We start from the raw sequence: 18170 nt of genomic DNA, 5'->3' as shown, positions 1-18170 counted from the left end.
GCCCTGAGAAAGGACAGGATAATTCACCAAACTAAATGGAAAGCCACATCCTGACACTGAAGCGGCTCCCCCATACAGACAGGGTGCTGGCATCTCCCCTGATCATTAGGCAGCCCCTCTGGGTAATGTTGGTGGCAGCAGAGTGCTGTGGACTGAATTGTGTCCCCTCCAAATTCATATGTTGAAGCCCTCACCCCCAAACCTAACAATGTGGTGGTATTTGGAGATGAGGCTTTGGGGATGTAATTAACATTAGATGAGGTCATGAGGGTGGGACCCATTGATGGAATTAGTGCCTTAATGAGGAGATACCAGAAGAATCACTCCCTCTCTGCCATGTGAGCACACGGCAAGAAGGTGGCTGTCTGCAAACCAGGAAGAGAGCCTCATCAGAGCCAACCATGCTGATCCCTGACCTCGGACTTCCAGCCTCCAGAACTGCAAGAAAATAAATTCCTGCTGTCTAAGCCCCCAAATCTACGGTATTGTGTTCCTACTTGTTCTTTTTAGAGCTGATTAACAGGCATGGAATAAGGTTTGCTTTAGAGGCCACAAATAACTCTCTAGAAACAAAACATGGAAACAGGAGTCTCCTCTGCCCCAGATGCCAGGATGGGAGTCATCTGGACACTGTCTGGATTACACACTTTCCCTGCCACCCTCCTGTGTGTCCACAGCCGGCTTTGCTGTGATCTACCTGGACCAGCAGCTACTAGCTAGCCCGCTGGGTGCACAACCCCAGATGCGTGTCCTTGGTCTGCCATGCGGGGCTTTCAGCTCTGAGCTGTATGAGTGGGATGAAGAGCCAACAGGAAGTTTGAGCTACACTCCCCGACGTCCCAAGTGCACACTCCACCTGGGCAGCTCCTGGAATTTCCACCGACTCTGCATGTTGGTTGAGGGAACACCACAATTGCTGCCATTATAAACAGCCTGGGTGCAGGAGTGGGCTGGAGGCACATACCTGTTGGTGGTGGGGAAGCGGGGTTTTAGTCCAGCTGGTCCTCTGATTAAAATCCTATCTTACAGCTTCATTATGTTGGCCACACTCCCAGCTATGTAACTCATGCTGTGCTTTATTGAGAACTTTCTACAGAAAAAGCATTTCGTTAAATACTCACATACAATATTTCATTTATTCTGTGAGGAGAAGGGAGATACTATCTGATATGGCCTGGCTCGGTGTCCCCACCCAAATCTGACCTGAATCATAATCCCCACGTGTCCAGGGAGGGCCCTGTAATCCCCGAGTGTGGAGGGAGGGAGGTGATTGGATCACGGGGGCAGTTCCCCGCCCCCGCACTGTGCTTATGATAATGAGTGAGTTCTGACGAGATCCGATGGCTAGATAAGTGTTTGGAAGTTCTCCCTTTGTTCTTGTCTCTCCTGCCGCCATGTGATGCTTCCCCGTCACCTTCCGCCATGATTGTAAGTTTCCTGAGGCCTCCCGACCCAAGTGGAACTGTGAGTCAATTAAACCTCTTTCCTTTAGATTACCCAGTCTAGGGTGTGTCTTTCTAGCAGTGTGAAAATGAACGAATATACTCTCTCTACCTGCATTTTATATGTGAGAAAACCCAGGCTCATGGAGGGCAGATAACACATCAGCACGACGCAACCAAGAAGCAGTCAGGCTGGATTCACACCCAGACGTTCTGGCTGCAGACCCTGCATCTTCATCACTGTCTGCTGGAGCCCTCCTTGCTGTCACTCCTGGAACAGCAGCCAGCACATGGAAGGCTGTCAGTGAGTGGTGGCTACCCTCTCACCCCATGCTCACTATTGTAGCGTGGCCTCTTGTGTAAGTCAACCAACCCAAGCTCCCACATAGGGTCTCTGCATGGGGTTATTAATTCGCTTATTAGTTAGGGCTGCATAACAAATTACGCCAACACATAGTGGCTTAAGACACCCACTGGGGAAGGATCTGTTTCCAAACTCATGTGGTTGTTGGTAGAATTCTGCTTTTTGGTGTGTGTTTTCTTTTTCTTTTTTAGATGGAGTTTCGCTCTGTCGCCCAGGCTGGAGTGCAGTGGTGCAATCTTGGCTCACTGAAACCTCCACCTCCTGGGTTTAAGTGATTCTCCTGCCTCAGCCTCCTAAGTAGCTTGGATTACAGTCGCCCGCCACCATGCCTGGATAATTTTTGTATTTTTAGTAGAGATGGGGTTTCACCCTGTTGGCCAGGCTGGTCTTGAACACCTGACCTCAAGTGATCCACCTGCCTCGGCCTCCCAAAGTGCTTGGATTACAGGTGTCAGCCACCAAGCCCAGCTGGCATTCTGGTGTTTTTGCAAGCTGTTGAACTGAGAGCCTCAATTTCTTGCTGACTCTCAGCTGGCGGCTGGCCACTCAAAGCTCCTTCACACCTGCCCCCTTCCGTAGGCAACTCACAATGTGGCCACCTGTTTCATCAAAGCCAGCAAGGAAGAGAGGAATGCCATCTTTCTTGCTAGATGAGTTCCTATATGACAATCTAATTACATGGTCACCACCCACACTCAAAGTGAGGGAACCACACAAGAGCATGAACGGCAGGAGGTGGGACTTGAGGCAGGACACCCAAGAGTCTCTCAGTCAAAGTGTGACATGACAGTGGCAGATGATCATGTCCCAGATCCACAGATGCAGGAGGAGAGGCAAGGGCAGGAGAAGGACTCACCGAGGCCAGCTTAGCATCCGTGTTCACAGTTCAGATTCCTACCAACACCTGCGATGAAGCCCAGCCACGTGGACACATGCAGTAGATAAAGATGCTGTTGCTATGGAGTCCTGGCATTGGCAGACTAAGGCCAGAAGTGATCAAGGCAATTTGCAAATATCAAGGCAATCAACCCTAGACTGTGAGCCCCATGAGCCAGAAGAATACACATTTTCCTCACTGCTGCATCCCAGCACCTAGCAGTGCACAGGACTGCTTCCTGCCCAGCCAGTATCTGCTGGGTGAAATGAATGGATCCACTGATGGCAGCAATCAGGACTGGCTTCCACAGAGGATCATTTGTGAGGAGGCGGAGAAGGCCAGAGAGGAGGCGTGGGGTAGGTAGCCAGGCACGGGACAGGTCGTATGCCCCACTTACCCCTCTTCCACGCCTGTCTCCTCATCATAAATGGAGAGTAAACACAGTGCCTCCCACCTATAATCCCAGCACTTTGGGAGGCCGAGGCCGGCGGATCACCTGAGGTCAGGAATTCAAGACAAACCTGGCCAACATGGTGAAACCTCGTCTCTGCTAAAAATACGAAAATTAGCCAGGTGTCCTGGCATGCACCTGTAACGGCAGCTATTCAGGTGGCGGAGGCACAAGAATCACTCAAACCCAGGAGGCGGAGGTTGCAGTGAGCTGAGATCGTGCCACTACACTCCAGCCTGGGCAACAGAACAAGACACCATCTCAAAACAAACAAAAACAAACCAGAAAAATGGTGAATAAAGAAATGAACTATCCAAGGAGCCAGAGAAATCCTCCAACCACCTCGTTGGCCTGTGCTAGTTCAAAGGGGATAATATAGCCACAGAAAACACAGGTAAACTCGGGTTGCGTAGGGCAAGTAGGGAGACGATTTTCCGCCTGGAGCCTGGACTCCTCCCAAGCCACAGCCCTTCACCTTCAGGAAGAAAGAAAAGGCTTATCGTGTGATGAGAGTCCTCGTTCAAAGAAAGGAAATGCAGTCTCGTCAAAAGCCCAGTGGCAATACTTCCCTAACACAATGCATGCTGGTGACAAGGTCTAATGAAGACTTTTATGACAGGGATATAATTGTAAAAAAAAAAAAAAAGATTAAAGAATTGGTTTCAATGCTTTGCCATCCAAGAGTTCATTTGTTTCCTCATTCATGCACTAAATAAGCCCCTAATTAATCTTGAACCTCAGAGAAAGGCGACTAGATTGCCGTTTTCTCCATAAGGACGCACTTCACATTTTGGGAAGTTTGAAGAGGCTCTTCAGCATTTTCCTTTAGTGGTATTTTATCAGCATTTTAGAGAAGCTTCATTAGGCTGCCGAAAGCTGCTAATTGCATTACCATATTTTTAAGCCTCATGGGTTCCGGTCAGATTCATCGTTCTCCCAATCCTCCCACTAATCTGCGGGTTTGACACATCGGAGATCCAGCCATTGAGGGGAGAGGCCACCGCTCACGCCAGCGGGGACCATGTTGCTTTCTCTTCTCAAGGAAAATTTAGCTTCAAAAGTCATTGTGACGTCACCACTCCTAGGGAGAAAAAAAACCCTCCAGCTTTCCAGCCAAGAAAAGAAAAACAAAAGGGCTGTGTGTGTGCATGTGCGTGTTTGTGTATAGATAGACAGACATGAATATAGATGCACATATGTGTGTTTAGAGAAATAGAAATATAATCTATATGCATAGATAGGAATAGCTGGATGTGTGTATGTAGATATGAATATATGTATATATGTGTGTAGACAGATATAAATACATGTATATGTGTGTAGATATGAATATATGTATTAGTATATGTGTTATGTGTAGATAGATATGAATATATGTATATATTACATATATATGAATACATGTGTATATATAGAGATGGATATGAATATGCAAGTATGAATATATAAATATGTGTATATATAAATAGATATGAGTAGACGTGCGTGTGTGTGTATCTGAATATACGCACAGAGGTATATATGTAGATAATGACTACATATGTGTCTCACGCGTGTACTAAATGACGATGCTTATATTTTATCTGGATTCTCCCCTCCCTCTAAAGAAAATTTCAATGGAAAACTAATTTCCAAACCTAGGCAGCTGAACACCCTACCAGGAGCTTCACAGACATTATCTCATTTAATCCTCTCTACAACCTTGTGAAGCGATAACTACCATTTCTGTCATTTTGCAAAGAGGGAAATGGATTCTCAAAGTTCATACGTCACAGAACTCACAAGCGGTGGAGTCAAAACTTGAAGCAAGGCCTGGGGAGTCGCCAGCATCCGGGCTTAGTTGGTAATATTCTGCCTGGGAGTCAGGAGTCCGGGAGGTGACGGGCCTGGGTCCACGCCGGCTCCACGCCTCCACACAAGCATCTTTACCCGTGAGCACTGATTCCTGCCGATGGAGTGATGCTGTCCACCCTGTGGAGATAAGAAGATGAAATGAGATAAAACATGTAAAGCAGTAAACCCTGGCATGTCTACCAGCTGCTAGCACCGGTGCAGCCCTGACTGGGGGCATCTCAAGACAGCTGAACCCCATAAAACCAGGGCAGGCACCCCACATCCTCAGCAGACCCCAGCCAACACACAAACCTGGGTCCTGCCAGCCGGCACAACTCAGAGACAGGATGTGGACAGTCCCATCTTCTGGCTTGAAAAGACCTACCCACTTCCTCTCTTCCGAACCTCACCCCTAGAGTCTAAATAAACACTGTATTAAGTCAGGTCCCCATCCGGGTGGTGACACTTTTGCCCCTCCTGCTCCACTTCTGGTCTCCAGAGTCTTTTCTCTTCTAACAGGAGTGCCTGGGACCCAGCGACCATTTTTCAAGGAGCACTCCTCCACACACCTTCCCTCCTACCTCCTCCCCTCCTGCTCCACTCCCCAACTCTGGGGCTCCATGCAAGCACAGCCATGACGGAGCTGGGCTTCCGGGCAGCAGAAAGAGAGGACTGAGAGACCCCCTCCAGCTGTGGCCGCGGGTCCCTGAGATTGCCACCTGGGGCATGCCGGCAGCAACTGGGGAGGGTTTTAGCCACCGACTGGGCAAAGAGGCTCTGTGTTGACACAATGACAGCCTCCGGAAATGTGAAGTCCTCTCGGAGCTGGGAATACAGGGCCTCTGGGCCAGCACTGCCCAAGTGCCATCTGAGTCTTTCTTAATCACAAAATAAGGAGATTCCTTTCCACAGGCTGCCAGGCAAGGGCCACCTGGTCTGCCCAAGGAGGAAGGGGACAGCAAGTGGCCACAAGAGTTTCCAGGGCAAGACCCAGCGGGTTCCCACCTGCCTGTGGCCTGCTCACCAGGAAGCCCAGACCGTGTGTGCCATGCCCAACAAGCTGGCTGCTGCCCTTCCACCAATCGGAGAGGGGGCTGCCTGGGGGGTGTTGGCTACAGTGGGTCTGATGCCTGGAAATCTCTGGCTTCTCTGCTGCCTTGGTGGGATTAGGAGATAAGCAGAGGGGCTTCCAGTTTGTTGTGTAGGACCTATCCGTGCCCCCATGTCTTACTTGGGGAGGACGGAAGCAAACAGGCTCGGGAAGTTGCTTGCACAGGAACCTCCAGACGGAGAGGGGTATCGTTCCAGCTTGGGTTTTGCAGTCAGGCAGATTGGGTCCAAGTGTTGGCTCTGCCACACCCTACATGGGTGGCCTTGAGCAAGTGACACACCCTCCAGAAAACTGTTTCCTCCCTGGCAAAATGCAGTTAAGATAGTCACTCACTACTTCTAGGACTGCTAGAGGATTAAATGAGATTCAATGACAATTAAATAAAGGTCAAATAGGACCAGTCATTCCGCAAGTATTTCTTGAGCAGCTACCCTGGGAACATAGGTCCCTGGCCCCAGAGGGCACATGAGCTGCTGGGGAGACAGATAATACACAAGGAAGCCAGGGACACAGGACTGACTGCAGGGAGCGCTGCGGAGAAGGAGGAGGTGTCATCGTGAGAACAGCAGGGACCGGCCAGGGGTCAGTGAAGGCCTGGTGATTGGTGTAAGGCCGGTTGCCTCGCTGGGAGCTCAGACGCACATCCCCCCCACTTTTTTCCGAAAGCTCACACATGCTCGGGTTGTTCCCTTTTCCCCATCTCGCACAGCCTGGCTTTCCCTTAAAGAATCCAGTATGCAAGCAGGGTCTTGTGATTCTAGCCAATAGCAGCCGAGTCTTTCTAGCCAATAGCAGCCGAGTCTTTAGCCAATAGCAGCTGAGTCTTTCTAGCCAATAGCAGCAGAGTAATTCTAACCAATAGCAGCTGAGTCCTGTATGCAAACAAAGGCTTGTAACCTTACCCAATAGTAGTCCTGCTCTCCCACAACCAATCGAGCTCCTTCACTCCCTATAAAACCCCACGTCTGAGAGGCGTCTGTGCAACTTCTCCGGCCCCTCCTGTCGGGCTGCAGAACCTTACCCGGGAGCCTGAATAAATTCCTTTATATTGGATCTTCTTGTGTTGGCCTCAGTTTCTTCCTTTTAAACTCGGCAAGGACAAACCTTACAATTGGGTCAAGGGCTAAGGAATGAGAGGAGCCAGACAGGTGAGGGTGTGTGAGCCAGGCAGAAGGGAGTGTGCCAGCTCTGAGTGGGGAAAGGCTTGGTGTGTTGGAAGAACTGAAAGTGGTAGTGGTCAGTGGACTCGGACAGTGGTGAGCAGGGTGAGCCATGCAGGCCCAGGGCTCATGCTCCATCATTGTGGGGTGGCAGTCCTCGAAGCAAGGGTGCCTGGCCATGACCATGTCTTTTCCCACTGGGAGATCTTCCCTGGAGAGCTTCCTCTCCTGCCCCAAGGAGGCTTTCCACTGACAAATCTACATATGGAGCCCAGGAATGGCTGCGCACAGAGAAACCCCAAAAGCACCCCGATCCCCTCCCATCCTAGGACCTGGGCTCTAGAGCTTAAACAACGTCACGTGCCCTGAACGCTGTTTTCTCTTCTACCAGGGAATCTTATTTCATTCTGATTTCTCTTTTGACTCATCTCACTAGAAACTCAACAGAAAACACATCACACAAGACAGCTAGGAACCATTTTCTATTCCAGACCATTCACATTCTCTCTCTTTCTCTCCCTTCTTAGACACACACACACAAACACACACACACCCTGGCTAGCCATAAGGGCTAGCCAGGGGCTACAGTGAGCCCTAAAGATTCACAATAACCGCCAGGTGCGGGGGCTCACACCTGTGGTCCCTTTGGGAGGCCGAGGCGGGCAGATCACCTGAGGCAGGAGCTCAAGACCAGCCTGGCCAACATGGTGAAACCCCGTCTCTACTAAAAGTACAAAACTTAGCTGGGTGTGTTGGTGGGTGCCTGTAATCCCAGCTACTTGGGAGGCTGAGGCAGGAGAATCACTTGAACCGGGGAGGCGGAGGTTGCAGTGAGCTGAGACCAAAACACGGCACTGTAGCCTGAACAAGAGCGAGACTCCATCTCAGAAAAAAAAAAAAGATTCACAATAGCACAACTATTTTCACACCTGTGCAACATTAACCTACCACAGTCTTCACCGCCAAAGAGTGATTTTTTTTAAAAAAAACAAGCTAACACACAAACCCAATAAAACAGTTGTAAAATGTGGGAAGTGTGGGTTTTACATGTAAAACATGCACACACGTGCACAGACACACACACACGCCCATATACATGGGTCTGCCTCGGGCAATGAAATTAGCCAGGTGATGCCCCTGAAGTACAGATTTTTGACCCGTTTAACAGAAAGGAATTCAAGCCCCCGTCACTTACTCCAGTGAACAAGGTGACTGAGCTGGAGGGCCAGGTGATGCTGACAGTGGTCCCACACTCTGTCATCTCCTGGAGCTTTGTTTCCTGACAAGTGACACTTTGGACCTGCCTTTTGTCCTGGCTCGCTGACCTGAGGGCAGGGACCATGTCTCCTATATCTTGGTGTCCGTCCCTAGGACCTAGCCAGGTATCTTTCATCTGGTAGGTGCCCACGCAGCACGATGCGATCGCCCCAAGGCATAGGTTGGTAGAAATCAAGGTGTGAAAAGGGTGACTTGGGGTCCCCACAGCACCGCCCTCTCCCCCCTCCCAAGTCAACACTGTCCCACCTGCCTGGAAGCCCTGCCCTCCCCACACCTCACCCCAAGATGAAACACCCAACTCAGACATCAGCTGGCTTCCTCCAGGCGATAAATTTCAAAACAGAAACGTGGGGAACCGACACGGACAGCCGCTTATCTTCTGAGTAGGTGTTTTCAAAGCAAAATCACTATTATTTTACAAAACAAAGCACTTTCTAACACCAAAAGGTGGAAGGGATGTATTCTCAAGAGACGGAGCTGCCCTTGAAAGGATCACGCCCAGCCTGGTGAGAAACTCACCACTCTGTCCTGGTTCTTTTCATTAAGCCTCCAACCGCAGACCCGCATCAGAAGCCGGAGCAGCGTTTAGGAAGCGCCTGTCCGGGAAGGCCGCCCGCCGTGCCAGCGGGGAAAGGAGCCAGGCCAGGAAGCCAGAGGCAGCGTGAGAGGGCGGCTCCTAGTCAGAAGTGTGCAGACGCGGGGGAGGTGCCCGGAGTCCTGACCGAGAACGCCCGCCCCGGGAGCCGCAGTCCAGCGCTGGGACGCCAGCCAGGCTCGGAGCAGCCTTTCCCCTAGAGAGCTGGGTAGAGAACTGCAAGCCCTAAAGCCTCCTCTGGACCCCCAGAGCCTTTCAGTGTCTCAGTTCAACAGCGGGTGACAAATCGCGTTCCAGGCGGGATCTCCACCGGGTCTCTAATTTTACACATTTCACTGTGGTCTCACTTTCCACAGTCGTTTCCTGCGAAACTCAAAAACACGTTTGTCAGGATGATTAGCAGGAAACAAGGAGGGCTACCTGCCATCTCAAGGCTAACGGGAGACACCCCCCAACTTCCTTGACCACCTCCCCATCCCACCTGCCACACCCGCAGCTTGTGGAGGCAGCCCTGCAAACATCACCTAGAAAGCCGGAGCAGCCAGCCCGCCACCTCGCAGCCACCCCCACCCTCCGCTCCACCCCTAGTCCCACACCCCATCCAGCCACACACCTGGCACACAAGAGGGGAGTGCCTTTTCCGTGCCAGGCACTCATGTGATTCTCCTCCACCAAAGCGTCCGGCCTGTGGGCCTTCTGTCACTAGGCCACGTGGGAGGGAACAGGGATTCATCTTGGAGGCTCTCCCGCTCCTTCCCCTTCTACCCCAGGCCCCCTCTCCCATCCCTCGCACTGCCTCTCCTGCGCGGTTCTATCTGGGGCGTTGACGATATTTAACTGTGATCAATGGCTAATCCCAGGGGGACTTGGCTCTGGCTGCGACCTAGTGAGGGTCACTGGGGCAGGGGCTATAAAATTGGGAGTGCCCAGGCCTCATCCCAGGGACCTGATCCAACAGGTCTGAGGTGGGGCCCAGGCATCGAAGGTTTTCAAGGGTCCCCCAGAATTCTATCGTGCTGTTCAAGTGAGAACCTCTGGTGCCAAACGTCCAAGAGACACCCGTGGGACCCCTGTGTTAGCAAATTGCCTCCCAGTCTTGACATCTGGACAGAATGAAGTTCTGGAGCTTTGAGTGATTTAGAACAGAGCCATGTGGTACTTGGGGGCGGGGGCTCCCACGTGAGAAGTCCTCCCAACACCCCAAGACAGGCACAGACCCAACAGAAGAAACGTGTCCTTCTACTTTCCCTCCCGTTCCTTGGGTCTCCCTCTCCCCCTCTCAGATTCCACGCTGGGCTCCAGGCTCAAAGCCAGTTCTCTGAAACCCAACTCTCCTAAGGGGGCCAACTTGGGGAGTCATCTTAGCAGGCAACTGGGGACTGGCCATGTTCCAGTAGGACCTCCCTCTGTGCTAGTCATAAGCATTAAATGACATACTAAATGTAGAGAGTTTTACATTTTCTACATGTGCATGGCGTATTCACATGCTTCATGGCACCAGGTGTGTAGCTCCCGGAATCGCTCTTTTGCACCCATTTCAACAGTTCAGCTCTTCCATCCATCTTCAATTCCTCTTTCTCTGCTCCCCAAATATCCCCAGGGTCACTGCCTCAGCCCTGCACCTGGTGAAGTGGAATGCTGTGCAGAGGAGGAGCTTGGTAAAGGCTGGAATGATGAGATAGAGGGTAGCCCCGAGCGGCAGGTATATCTGAACCGCACCACCACCCGCGGGGCACTCCAGGTGGACATCTGGGCCCAGCCCCTCACTCCTCACTCTCCCCCACCATCCTGAGGCTGCACCAACCCCCGCCAGCCCCACCATCCCGAGTCTTCACCGACCCCCCCCACCGCCCCACCATTCTGAAGCTTCACCGACCCCCCAAGCCCCACAATCCCAAAGCTGCACTGACCCCCGGCCCCACCATCCCGAGGCTGCACTGACCCCCCCGGCCCCACCATCCCGAGGCTGCACTGACCCCCCGGCCCCACCATCCCGAGGCTGCACTGACCCCCGGCCCCACCATCCCAAAGCTGCACTGACCCCCTGGCCCCACCATCCCGAGGCTGCACTGACCCCCCGGCCCCACCATCCCAAAGCTGCACTGACCCCCCGGCCCCACCATCCCGAGGCTGCACTGACCTCCGACCCCACCATCCCGAGGCTGCACTGACCCCCGGCCCCACCATCCCGAGGCTGCACTGACCCCCCGCCCCACCATCCCGAGGCTGCACTGACCCCCCCGCCCCACCATCCCGAGGCTGCACTGACCCCCGGCCCCACCATCCCGAGGCTGCACTGACCTCCGACCCCACCATCCCGAGGCTGCACTGACCCCCCGGCCCCACCATCCCGAGGCTGCACTGACCCCCCGGCCCCACCATCCCGAGGCTGCACTGACCCCCCGCCCCACCATCCCGAGGCTGCACTGACCCCCCGCCCCACCATCCCGAGGCTGCACTGACCCCCCGGCCCCACCATCCCGAGGCTGCACTGACCCCCGGCCCAACCAACCCGAGGCTGCACTGACACCCCGGCCCCACCATCCCGAGGCTGCACTGACCCCCGGCCCCACCGTCCCAAGGCTGCAGTGACCTCCCGGCCCCACCATCCCGAGGCTGCACTGACCCTCCAGCCCCACCATCCCGAGGCTGCACTGACCCCCGGCCCCACCATCCCGAGGCTGCACTGACCCCACCGCCCCACCATCCCAAAGCTGCACTGACCCCCCGGCCCCACCATCCCGAGGCTGCACTGACCCCCCGGCCCCACCATCCCGAGGCTGCACCATCCTCCTGCTCTTTTCTCTGCAGCTGCCCCACTTCCACTCCACTCTCCAAATTGGGTCCATCTTTGTCCCCAGAAGATATGCACATGAAATTACTAACCATCACGTTTTTCCCAAGTAATGGGCTCCTTAGAACACAAATGTGAACGGAGTCAAGGTTATTTTTCCTCCATGAAAGACATCCTCACTCGGGTGCTTCCGATCCAGCACGCTTTCCTGACAGCTGAGAACAGAGGGTATAATCCCACTCCAGTCCGAGGGGGCGTGGCTCCTGGGATAGGCACCCGTCTCATGGGACCTCTCTGTGTGCCTCTGTTTCCTCATCTGTAAAATGGGAGAATTACAGGAGCTCCCTGGCAGGGGTGTTGTGAAGATTAAATGAGTTGCTACTTGCAAAGCTTGCAGCACAGTCTGGTCCAGCGTGTTTGCCGTTATTATTGGCCCCATCATTATTATTTTCAAGGGTGCAAGAAGCGAAGTGAAGACTGCAGTTCTTCACGGTGGCAGGTGATGGCTTCAAAGTTGCTGGGTTGGTCACTTCCCTCCCCTCATAAAAATCCCTCCGTGGCTCCCCAGTGCCCTCAGGCAAACTCCTTCAAGATCTGGTCCCTGCTGATCTTGGCAATCTAATTTCCCACCACACCCTCCATCCCACCCACCACCCAGCCAGCCTCAGCAGCCAACTTCTCTGAACCGGGTGGTGATGGGTCAGCGTAGGGCTAGTCCTGAAAAAGCCTTCGTCTTTTTTTTTTTTTTTTTTTTTGAGACCAAGTCTCACTCTGTCACCAGGCTGGAGTGCAGTGGTGTGATCTCGGCTCACTGCAACCTCTGCCTCCCGGGTTCAAGTGATTCTCCTGCCTCAGCCTCCCGAGTAGCTGGGATTACAGGCTCGAGCCACCACGCCTGGCTAATTTTTTATTTTTAGTAGAGACAGGGTTTTACCATTTAGGCCAGAATGGTCTCGATCTCCTGACCTCGTGATCCACCGGTCTCAGCCTCCCAAAGTACTGGGATTACAGGGGCAAGCCACCTCGCCCGGCCATAAGTCTTGCTCTTCAATCTGTTCAATGCAGCAGGATGCGTTTGCACAGCAAGGGATCACTATCCGCCCCAGGTGGTGTCCTCTGGTTTAAGGGCAAAATGCAAATGATGAATCCGGAAATCGTCAGCGATCAAGATTACTTATCTAGGGCAGGGAGCTCTTCCTTCCCCAGCAAATGCTGCCCGGTGGTGCCTGCCATATTTCCGGACGCTGTTTGTGTGTGTTGCCAGCGTCTTATCTCATTCCACACTCTTATTTTCTAGAGGATAAGATAGTGATGTTTGCTCTACTCAGAATTATCAGCCTGTGATTGCAGCTACCTGTGCTTTGCAGTCACTGCTGAAACAGAAAATCCTTCTAAGACCCGGTGAAACCAACCTGAATTTGGCGGGGAGCGGGTAGGAGTGGATATAAAAGTCCATCGTAAGAGCTGAGGAGTAAGATATTATCCTGATTGAATATGGGGGAGGAGCTAATGTACTGAGGTTAAAACGCATAGTTTTTCTTTTTTTTCTTTTTGCAAGTTGTGTTCTCGCGTTTCATGACGACTGATATGATATATTCTTGGCTTTCAGAGCAAGAAAAGTCGTCAGGGTTTCATTTGTTATGTTTATGCCAAGAGAAATCAATCTCCACAGACAAAGAGAAGGCTGCTCGCACTCCCGGTGCTGTCTGGGGAATCGGCCGGCCACATCCTTGGCGGACGGCGGAACAGATTCTGGGTAAGATACGCTTTGGCCTTATTGATCACAGAGCTTCTTCATTACTTCTGTGGAGCTGCAGATCAATAGGCTCACAGAAACATAATAGATTTTTTTAGAAAATCAATTAAACAGAATATTTTTTGCAGAATTGAGTTTGCATGGTCGTGTCATTGGTGTACAGTTTCACATTTTTAATGCAGTTTCTCTGTAAGAGCCGCCTTATAATGAAGAGATGGCAGAGCCTTGGTTGAAAGTTCATGCCTAGCAATAGGAACGGGTTGAATGAGAGGGAAGGAGGCAGGACTGCCTCTCCGGGGAAATCGGAGAGCATGCGGCCGCCGCCTTGCTGGGAGCAATGGTGTTCGCCACCTTGCCTGCCTATTGCCTACCCATCGTCATCTGGGCAAAACCTACCCATGTGCCTCCTCTCGGTCTAAGAAACGGAACTGAAACTTCTTGGAAAGCTCACATTGATGTCTGAATTTCCCCATTCTGAAAGCAGAAGGAAGCTCAGCAGGCATAAAGGTGAAATATGGCCAGGCTGCGGCTGTCCAGATTTGCCGTGGTGAACACGTGGCTCCCTCCCCTGAGCTGCACAGGAGTCTCTGGAGGCGTGGGGACATGGGGTTCAGGCTTTGAAACAATGGTGGAGCGGGGCTGTGGCCCGGATCCCAGCCCATGGGCCACACACATGGAGCTTTTCAGGTCGCAGATGTGAAAGCCATTTCCCACGGTGACTGTTTACGCAGAGTGGCCCTTGCAGGTGCACTGCAGTGCCCCAAACCACAGTCCTGGGCTGGCAGGGGCTGACACCATCCTGATTCCCTGTGCTTCCCTCCTCTTACCGTGTTCCTCGTGATGTGGTACAATTCTGGAAGACAGACATGAAGAAGAAAGAGAAGAAGAAGGAGGAGGAGGAAGAAGATAGAAGAGGAAGAAGAGGAAGAAGGAGGAGGAGGAAGAGAAGGAGGAGGAAGAGGAGGAGGATGGGGAGAAGGAGGAGGAGGGGAGGGGGAGGAGGACGAGGAGGAGGAGGAAAAGGAGGATGGTGAGGAGGAGGATGGGGAGGAGGAGGATGGGGCAGAGGAGGAGGGAGGAGGAGGAGGGGAGGAGGAGGATGGGGCAGAGGAGGAGGGAGGAGGAGGAGGGGAGGAGGAGGATGGGGAGGAGGAGGATGAGGAGGAGGAGAATGGGGAGGAGGAGGAGGGGAGGATGGGGAGGAGGAGGATGGGGCAGAGGAGGAGGGAGGAGGGGAGGAGGAGGAGGAAAAGGAGGATGGGGAGGAGGAGGATGGGGCAGAGGAGGAGGGAGGAGGAGGAGGGGAGGAGGAGGATGGGGAGGAGGAGGAGGATGAGGAGGAGGAGGATGGGGAGGAGGAGGAGGAGGAAGAGGAGGAGGAGGAAGAGGAGGAGGATGGGGAGAAGGAGGAGGAGGAAAAGGAGGATGGGGAGGAGGAGGATGGGGCAGAGGAGGAGGGGAGGTGGAGGGGAAGAGGAGGAAGAAGAGGAAGAGGAGTTATTAGAAGAAGAAGAATTAGAAGAAGAAAGAAATTCCCCTCCCATTTCTGGCAACTCTACGAAGGACTGTTCACACTAAGCGTTGAGAAACCTGGCAGGAAGGCCGGCCTGAAAGTGCTCGGGCTCTGCTGAGCACGGGACTTAAATGTTCCCACCGGTGCATGAGAAAGAACAAAGCTGTAGCTCCACAGAGGAGCCCGGGGCCGACATTTAGAAATCTCCCTTAGCTTTGCTCTCACGGTCTGCGCCGTCAGAACCCCAGGACGGAATCTCAGCTTTAACGTGTGTCCGTGTCAGGCTGTGTGTTAATATCATTTCCTTTGGCCTGCCTCTTGTCACCTTGGGCTTGTTCTTCGGTAGCTCAGGTGTTCTTCCTGGGCCTCTCTGCCCTCCGGCTCCACCCCAGGGAAGGACAGAGGGCTCAGCTCCCCGAAACTCTAGATTATTTCTGTCGCCAAAGGGGCGTCACTAAAGGAGCAGTGTCTGGGCTTTGAGTTGCTTGTAACACTTGTCTGTAAATTCTCCCTTTTTTATTTCATTTTGTTTTTGCCCTGAGTCGGAAAGATTCTGAATTGCATCCTGAAAGCCGGAGTGAAATATGAAGCCCTGATTCCTTTCTGCAGGGCTAGAATAGAATCAGAAAGACCCCAAAACGAATCTAAGGCAGCAAACACGTGCCTGACTACGTTCATTCTCTTGTTCCTTTGCCTCCGTACAGGCGGCATGGCCAGGGAGCGACCCGAGGGTGCTGGGGCTGCAAGTGTTGTTTGGGAACAGGGAACATTAGAAGGAAGTGCAAACAGAAACCTTTCAGATCCAATAATTTGGGGGAAATTACTTCTTCCGAGAACATGTTTCCAGCCCAGTGGATTTCATGGCACCTAGTATGTATTTCGGCAAAACAGCAAATGAGCCATCCAAGCATCGGCTGCCAGCCTTTCACATTTAATCATTCAAAACTCAACCTGGATCCACAATAGACACTAGAATGCAAGACTCCGAGAAAACTCTAGGGAAACACAATCGCACTGCCACAAAAAACAACGTGGAAACACGAAGCTCCCTCTGTGCCCTGCTGGGCCATTTTCACCTGGAGAACCGCCATTCTAAATTCTCACCTTGCAGAGAGGGACTCGATGGGAAGCGTGTGGTAAATATTCACTGAGTTCTGCCATGTGTCGACAGTCTTCTAAGGAGATGACTCCTGATTAATTAGAAAAAGTGCCTGCCCTCGAGGCGCATACATTCTATGAGTGAGACGGTTAGACAAATAGACACAGATGGGACTGTCCACCACAGTGCAAGGATTTTGTCTGCACGTTCATTGCTGAGTCCCCATGTTTGGAAGAGTACCCTGCATGCTCACCCGGCAGGGGAGACACCATGATCATGAAGGTGGTTTTCCCAGGGTTAGGTCCACGCATCGAATTCCAGGTGCACTGACACCTGCAATTTCCCCAAACGCGGGAAACCGGACTGCGTAATCAGTGGGGCAGGTGGGGACTGTGTTTGCACTGTTCCCTGTGGCTTTTTTTCTAATATTAAAAAAAGAGAAGAAGAGGCTGGGCAAGGTGGTTCACACCTGTAATCCCAGCACTTTAGGAGGCCAAGGCGGGTGGATCACCTGAGGTCGGGAGTTTGAGACCAGCCTGGCCAACGTGGTGAAACCTCATCTCTACTAAAAATGCAAACATTAGCCAGGCATGGTGGTGGGCACCTGTAATCCCAGCTACTCGGGAGGCTGAGGCAGGAGAATTGCTTGAACCCGGGAGGCAGAGGTTGCGGTGAGCTGAGAGGGCGTCACTGCACTCCAGCCTGGGCAACGAGAGCAAAACTCCGTCTCAAGAAGAAAAAGAAGAGTACCCTGCACATAGCGGGCCCTCAGTGAATTATGAAGCAGACTGAGTCTGTATCACGCATGTGTCAGGTGGTAACAGGTGATGTGCGTGCCAAGAAGAGTCTTCATAAGCACAAAACATAAAGGCCCTACAGGCGCTGAGTGTGAATAGCCTTGACCCTGAAGGAGGACCACATTTTACAGCCTTCAAAATAGCCCCTCGCTCACCCTTTGCACACCTCTCAATCAAGCCCACAGACCTTGCATGCATGCACACACACACACCCCACATACACAGGTACACACATCCCTGTCCATGGACCACACACACACACACACACACCACATACACAGGCACCAACGTCCCTGCCCACGGAACACACACACACACACGCCCCCCACATACATAGGCACACGCATCCCTGCCCATGGACCCCACAGACACACACACCACATACATAGGCACACGTGTCCCTGCTCATGGACCACACACACACACACACACACACACCCCCCACATGCACAGGCATACATGTCCCTGCCCATGGACCACACACACACACACACACGCCCCCCACATGCACAGGCACACGTGTCCCTGCCCATGGACCACACACACACACACACACACGCCCCCACATGCAGAGGCACATGTGTCCCTGCCCATGGACCCCACACACACACACACACACGCCCCCACATGCACAGGCACACGTGTCCCTGCCCATGGACCACACACACACACACACACACAGGCACATGCGTCCCTGCCCATGGACCCCCACACACACACACACGCCCCCCACATGCACAGGCACACGCGTCCCTGCCCATGGACCACACATACACACACACACACCACCCACATGCACAGGCACACGTGTCCCTGCCAATGGACCACACACACACACACAGGCACATGCGTCCCTGCCCATGGACCCCCACACACACACACGCCCCCCACATGCACAGGCACACGCGTCCCTGCCCATGGACCACACACACACACACGCCCCCACATGCACAGGCACACGCATCCCTGACTTGAGTCAAGCACGTTCTCTTCTCATCTACAACAGAACCTGCTGTTCACACGCATTTTCTGCAGGGCCACGCCTTGGGCCTCATTTAACACCCAGAGTAGATCGTTTTTAACCCCTCCCCACACGACAA

At 52.9% G+C, this 18170-nt stretch overlaps 1 long non-coding RNA gene and 1 other non-coding gene across 2 annotated transcripts; one reads left to right on the top strand and one right to left on the bottom strand.

Annotated features, from left to right (window-relative positions):
* Positions 1-1406: 1406 nt before the first annotated feature.
* On the bottom strand, positions 1407-5349 carry LOC105718302 (uncharacterized). Its single transcript, XR_001107727.3, has 3 exons — positions 5280-5349; positions 4917-5105; positions 1407-4215 (listed from the first exon to the last, which is right to left on the bottom strand). It is a non-coding gene; the product is annotated as an uncharacterized LOC105718302 (long non-coding RNA).
* An 11169-nt stretch (positions 5350-16518) lies between these two features.
* LOC135271746 (U1 spliceosomal RNA) lies at positions 16519-16684 on the top strand. Its single transcript, XR_010339880.1, has one exon. It is a non-coding gene; the product is annotated as a U1 spliceosomal RNA (small nuclear RNA).
* The last annotated feature ends 1486 nt before the right edge of the window (positions 16685-18170 follow it).

Source organism: Aotus nancymaae, unplaced genomic scaffold (assembly GCF_030222135.1).
Source record: "Aotus nancymaae isolate 86718 unplaced genomic scaffold, 86718_ANA_hifiasm-v0.15.2.pri h1tg000089l, whole genome shotgun sequence".
NCBI classification, from domain to species: domain Eukaryota; kingdom Metazoa; phylum Chordata; class Mammalia; order Primates; family Aotidae; genus Aotus; species Aotus nancymaae.
This window is presented reverse-complemented; position numbering and strand designations above follow the sequence as displayed.